Consider the following 7,500-nt stretch of genomic DNA (forward strand, 5'->3'; position numbering starts at 1 on the left):
TCATATACTTATTAGACGTGACTTCAGGAAATATTTTGGGTTTAAAGGGAGAGGCCAATATTATGTTTGGAATTTTTAGAATTTTGGATGTTCTATTGCACCACATATATTTACAAAAGTTTTGAGGCCAGTTGTGAAGTATCTAAGAGAATGCAGCATCAGGTTAATACTTTATGTTGATGACTTCCTGTTATGTGGTCCTAAAGCCACACTACTACTAGATACTGAAGTGGTAGTAGACACACTTACTGACCTTGGTTGGAAAATCAACTTTGAAAAATCCATATTAATTCCTAAGTCTACAATAGAATATTTAGGCCTACTCTTAGAAACTCAAGATAATGGAATACCAATGCTAAAGGTACCTAGTACTAAGATTTCTAAAGTTAGGAAAGACATTAAAAGGGTGTTAACTCAAAAGTCAGTGTCTGCTAGAGTTTTGTCAAAAATCGCTGGCCAGTGCAATTTTATTTGTAAAGCAGTATTGCCAGGCAGATTAATGCTAAGAAATGTGTACAAGTTGATCAAACAAAAAAATACATGGGAATCTCAACTAGAACTGGACTCATGTGCCAAGAAAGATCTCTTGTGGTGGTATGAATCATTAGCAAAATGGAATGGGAAAGTAATATTACCTTCAGAAGTCGCCGGCCAGCTGGTGACAGACGCATCCCAACTTGGTTGGGGAGGGCATTACAAAGAACAGACAACTCAGGGTTTCTGGGACCCAGAGATGTCTTACCAACACTCCAATGTAAGAGAGTTGATGGCGGTTCTTCTAAGTGTAAGAGCCTTTCTTCCCAGTCTAAAAGGGAAAACGATTCAAGTTTTATCAGACAACATCACTACAGTAGCGTACATCAATCACATGGGTGGATCAGTAGTGGAGTTGACAGAAATTGCGAAGTTAATATGGGCCGAGGCTATATAAAACAATCTAACAATCATTGCTCGTCATTTGAGCGGCAAACTAAACACCCAAGCGGATATGTTATCAAGAATGTTGGACAAACACGAGTGGATGTTGTCAAGACCGATGTTCCGGTTTTTGGACTCGATGTGGGGACCTCACACAATAGACAGGTTCGCATCTGCGACATCTACACAGCTACCAATCTACAACACAAGATTTCTCGACCCAAATGGTATGAAGTTGGATGCTCTGGCACAAAAGGATTGGAAAAGGGAGAACAACTTTGTAAATCCACCTATAAGACTTTTAGACAAAGTTCTTTCAGTAAAAGAAGGTCAGAGAGCACATGCTACAGTAATAGACCCATGGTGGCCAGCTCAGACATGGTTCAAAACTCTAACCCGGATGTCAATATGTCCACCTGTCAGGGTGTCCAAGAAAGCAATCATTCAACTGAATCCTGCTATACCAGAGCCACTGCGAAACAGAAGATGGAAAATGTTTGCTTGGAGAGTTTATGGAAACAACAGGCACTTCAACAGGGGTGGTCACTTCAAGCAGCATCAAGACTGAAATTTGGGTGAGCACAGTCAACAATAAATAATTATAATATGTATCTTGGAAAAATTAAATTATTATGTGATAATTTTGGGGAGGATTTTCCACCTTCCACTTCTAGTATATTGGCAGAATGTTTATTAGCTATTTCATCAGAGTGACAGACCTTCATCAATGATTAACTGTATATTGTCCTCACTGTCTCATGTATATACTGCACATTGCAAAATTGACATTACTAATGATGTGTTTATCAAACAGTTGGTGTTAAGTATTGTAAAATCAAGAACTAAAACCCCGAGAATGATTTCCAATGTTATGCCACTTGATAAATTTTCAAATTTTTTCATCAAATGGGATAATCACACTATTGATGTAAAAAAATTTGAGATTAAAATGTATTTGTTTATTAGCCATTGTTACCATGTTACGGCCCTCGGACATTGCCCCCAAGGCTGTGATGGTCGATGAGTCAGGCAAAGTTCATAACTATTCATTTACAGATGATCAGGTAATCTTTAATGAAAATGGTAGCATGTCTATAATTATTCATAGTAATAAAAATGATAGTAAGAGGCATGGGTTTGTAGTTGATGTAACACCCTCAAGTGAAATAAACTTATGTCCTGTTCGTACCATGACATGTTATTTGTATAGAACACAGAACTTTAGAAAGCCTAATGGACCTGTTTTTATATCTTTGAAGAACCCATATGGTGCTCTATCGAGCCAGGCTATCACTAATATATTAAATGAATCTATTGCTTTAGTAGGTTTACCTAGGAAGGTTTACTCAGCAAAAAGTTTCCGACCTTCAGGTGCTACCAAAGCTATCTCAGCAGGATTTGATCCTAATATGGTACAAAAAGTAGGTAGATGGAAAACCAGTACAGTATTTTTTGAACATTATGTGCATAGCCATGTTCCAAGGAATTTTACTGATGATTTATTATCTGTTAAAAACTCTACTTCTTAGTTTGAATCTTTAAATAACTCACTATTATGTGCAACTATTCAAAATAATAAAGGTATCTTATTTTGTCATTAATGTTTTTCTTTTGCCAATTAACGTATGTTTATTAAAGTGAAGTTAAGGCAAAAGAAAAACATATTTGGTTTGTTGTAGATGCGCAGTGCATCCCGCTGCACATCTATTATGTCAGTCTGTTCGTTATAGTCTTTATTTGAGTTATACAGGATATGTTAAGTTTATGTACAATTATTGATGCCCATACTATAGAGAAACAGATATGTGCAACTATTCAAAATAATAAAGGTATTTTATTTTGTCATTAATGTTTTTCTTTTGCCAATTAACGTAAGTTTATTAAAGTATATATATATATATATATATATATATATATATATATATATATATATATATATATATATATATATATATATATATATATATATATATATATATATATATATTACAGAAATAATACAAATAAAACATTTTCAAGAAATTGAATCTCAAACATTATTTAAATTAAATAATTAGTCAATTTAGTTAAGTAACCCCTTGAATTTGTATATATATGGACTTCCATGTTTCTACGGTCCTTAGATACGTCACTAAATGACAGACGTCAGACCTAACAAGGACGCAGGAAAAGCTTGGATAATATGGTTCAAAAAGTACCGCTACCGTCGCCAGAGACAAGACGGACGGTTATCGGTTAAGAAAGATTTTGAGGATTTGATAGTTGGCTGGTCGGGTGATCAATTTCTACTTACTTCACTTTTTGTTAATGGTTTTTTTTCCCGGAGGTACTGATGTGGTAATGAAGTTCAAGAGACTTTCTGTTGAATCACGAGCCTTCGTAAAGTGTACGAAATTGAACATGAGAAAATAAGCTCATCGTGTGGGGGTTCGAGGTGGAGGACGATGGCTGAGTTCCAAGATCTTCGTTGCTGGCTGCCTAACTCAGGTAAGTTCATATAATGCAGATCCAAGAGTGTTATGTGTACTTAGTCGGCGTTAGTGTATTATACACTTAAAGATCATTGAAGCAAGGCCCTTCACTAATTTTTCAACCTTCAGTGACTTGATTAACGTATAGAGTATAAAATAATTTGAGATTTACCTTTCTTGTTTCAGCTTGGTACCTTTTTTATTCAAGTGTGTTTGGGATGGCAACCAGTCACTCTCTATAACTTATGTTTTTTTTTTCCTGTAGGTTGGAGTTTCGCTAAAAGTGGTGGAACCTTGGAGTGAAGAGAGGTCAAGAGCTATCGTCTTGGGATTAACAGGATACTTTCGTCAATGTAGACTGGGGATTTATTTAATTTTATTAAGCTATAGCCTTCAATAACTTTAGTCTTGATTAAGTTTTATATTAAAGTATTTAATTTTCATCAATTTTCTCTTGTCCTCATTAGTCTTTCCATCCTAAAAGGTTACTCAACTAATCTTTTCGATAATATTTAGCGAATGGCACCCAACCTGGGGCACTGCATCAGGTCTGGCCTCTCTCCACTTCCTGCTTCCCCGGACCCCCCTACGGTTTTCTCACAGTATTTGGTTTAACCCGACAGCTAATTGAATCCATTTTTCTTGTTGATATTAATTTATTGTACCTATTTTGTCTACTAATTGTGGTAGGTAATTTATATTATAATTTTGGTAAATTTGAAATTTATTGCTGAAAGCCTTTTTCAATTATGTCTGCTAGTGAGTTAGAGCAACTTTATTCTACACAAGAATCCTCGCTTCTCGTAGCTTTAGGAGAGTCGGATGATAACTGTAAAGTACTTGTTAGTATCCGGAGTGGCAAGAGACAGTCTGTAACGAAGACTTTAAAGAGTATTGAGTAGGGTCGTCTGGATATTATTAAATGTGAATTTTATCTTGATAAGTTAGGTGATCTCTTAAGTGAGTTAAATTCACTTGATGAGAAGATAAATACTCATATGCTTCATTCTAGACTTTGGAGTTCGGTTCAGTATCACCAACAGGCGGAAGTTAATGAAAAGTACTCTGACGGTATAAGGCTAGCGACAGTTGTCTGGGGAATTAACTTGCTTGTCAAAGTCTGCTGTAGCAGCAGCAACCCCTACTCCTTCCTCACCGCATTAAGTACATCATTCTTATCATAAAATAACTTTGCCTAGCATAGAACTACCTTCTTTTGATGGGAACCCCGCAGCTTATCATAAATTTGTTAATTCATTTGAAAGTCTTCTTTCCAAATACGACCTTTCCTCGTTTGAAAAATTGTCTTATATCTCAAAACAGTTAACGGGGCCCGCAAAGAAACTGGTAGATTCCCTTGCCTTGGAAGATTTGAATTATGAATTTGCTATGAAACTACTCAATGAAGCTTTTAGTGATAAGCTTAGTCAACAATATTCGGTAATAAAGGGTTTGTGTAATTTGAGTCTTGATCCTAATGCTAGGGATGGCTATCAGTGGATAAGCGAAGATCGTGTCTTAGAGGAACAGGTTCAATCGTTAGATATAAAGGGAGATTTGTTTGTTCAATATTTTCTTTGGGAAAGTCTGTGTGATGGATTTAAAAGTCAGCTTGTCTCTATTACAAACAAGTCGAAATCATTTTCAAAAGAAATTTTGGATAACTTATTTGAAGCAAATAGTAGATTTATGGACCTTCAGTCCAACCCCTCTGAGAAAACGAAAGAGAATTTAGTTAAACAATCGTCAAATGTTACTTGCAAAGATTCTTCAAAGTCGTTGTGCCCTGGTTCGAAATTTAAGGTGACCTGCCCACTGTGTTCACATGATAATGTAATTCCAAATGACCATAAATTGAGTGAGTGTATGAAATACCCTAGTCAAAGCAGTAAATGCGAGAAACTTAAATCGGTTGGGGGCTGCTATAAATGTGGTTTAACTTCACATAATGCTAAAGCATGTCATTTTAAATTTAATCAGCCGTGTATGAAATTTCATTTATTTCACATGTCTTATTTATGTCTTGGTTTAGCTAATAAAGGTGCTAATAAGGTTAAAGACGAAATGGGCACTAATGCAAATAAAGCTAATGTTCCTAAACGTACTGATACCAAAGTAGTTAAAACTACTACTAACGGAATGCTAACGATGTCTACGGGCTTAGAGGCATTTAATGATGTAATTCTCCCCACTGGGACCGTATATGTAGAGAATTCGGGTCGTGAAATTCTATGGAGTGTGTTTAAGGATATTGGTTCCCAAACAACTTTAGTAAAAGGGTCTCTGGAAGACATTCCCAATTGCTCAGTCGTGGATAAAGTGAATCTTTCGATTCAAGGAATTAATTCGGTCAAGAATCACGATACTTAAATTGTAGTTTTTCCCATTCATGTTCCTGGCCAGGACAAGTAGTTATTAAGGGCACTTTGTGTAGACGAAATTAATTCAAAATTTATGGCACTAAGATTGAAGAAATTAGCAGACGGCCTGGTTGAAAAGGGTCATACCCTGGCATATAAGCATATATATTCTGATACTGTAGATGATTTTACAATCTTGCTTGGTAACGATCAAAGCCATATTTTCCTACTTGTACAGAAAGACTTTTGTTATAATGGTAAATGTCCCTCTACTTTTTATGAAACTCCGTCGGGTTTAATGCTTTCTGGAAGTGCCTCTTTGTTTTTAGAGAACCTTAATTTGCAATGTATTCCATTTGATGGTAATTCTGTCGGCACGTCTCTATGACTAACCGTTAATAGTAACATAAGTACTTTGCTAGAAGAAAAGGAACTTTTTGATGACCAAAAGATTAAGAATGCAACTGACAAAATCCTCGAATCAATATTCACTTCACTTATGAATATTCAAGACGACCCTAGAGAATCTGTTTTGACAAGTGAAAGTAGTAAATTAATTGATAACATTCTTAGTGATATTCGGAGAGATCCTAAGACAGGTAGGTTAGTTGTTCCCTCTTTATGGAAGAAGGAAATACAACATTTAATGTCACCCAACTGTAATCTTGCAGTGTCCGTTCTCAATTCTCAAAAAAAAAAAAGCTTTCGGCTGAGAGGTTAAAGGAATACGATGCTGTTATACTGAACCAATATGAAGATGGAGTAATTGAACGTATTGCAGATCTTCCCTCATTTCTTAGAGTGAATCCAGATGTATAATTTTTAGGTCATAATGCCGTGTTCCAAAATAACTCTAACACGACGAAGTGTACGGTTGTCTTTCTATCAAATTTATGTGAGAGAAAAAATGAGAGATATCTTTCCCATAAACAATGCTCCATGGCAGGAGCTAATTTGAATAATAAAATGCAGATTTCAACACTACTACTAAGGTTTGACCAGTATTTGCTGACTTATGATTTGAAAAAAACCTTTTTACAGCTTTTACTTAGAGAAGAGGACACGAGAAAGTTACTTTTTCTATAGTTTAAGGGTATTCCTAAGAACGATTTCTCAATTTTTGGCTACTGTTTCCAACGAGTGCCTTTTGGAATGAGATATTCTCCATTTTTGTTAATGATAGCTCTCTATTACATATTGATCCATAATGTAACTGATGATGATGATGAAAAGACTCTGAGTATAAAAAAGTTTTTGTATAACCTTCATTACATGGATAACTTAGCCATAACTTCAAATGAAGATAATGTTTTGTTTAAGGCATTAAATGTTTCTGTATCAACGTTCCGAGAATTTGGATTCGAATTACAAGAGTTTTGTACGAATTCTGTACCCATAGAGAACAATTGAATAAGTTTGAACACTGCACTGAATCAGAATCAAAGCTTTTTGGCCTAATTTGGAATACAGAGAATGATACGATTAAAACTCGTAAACTTGAATTAAACCCTAAAGCTAATACAAAAAGGTTAATTTTAAGTACTATTCATTCCAATTATGAACCTTTTGGGTTTTCAATACCAGTTTTAAACCGAAGCAAATTGTTCATGCATTCCGTACAAAATGACCAGGATATTGGATGGGATACGCCCTTAAGCAGCGAGCTGATGAAAGAATGGTCGAAGATTGCCAAACAGGTTAACAAGAGATCAGAAATTGTATTACCTCGTTCTGTCGGTAATCGTTGTGAC

The sequence above is a fragment of the Palaemon carinicauda genome, chromosome 23, assembly GCF_036898095.1.
Source record: "Palaemon carinicauda isolate YSFRI2023 chromosome 23, ASM3689809v2, whole genome shotgun sequence".
NCBI lineage: Eukaryota > Metazoa > Arthropoda > Malacostraca > Decapoda > Palaemonidae > Palaemon > Palaemon carinicauda.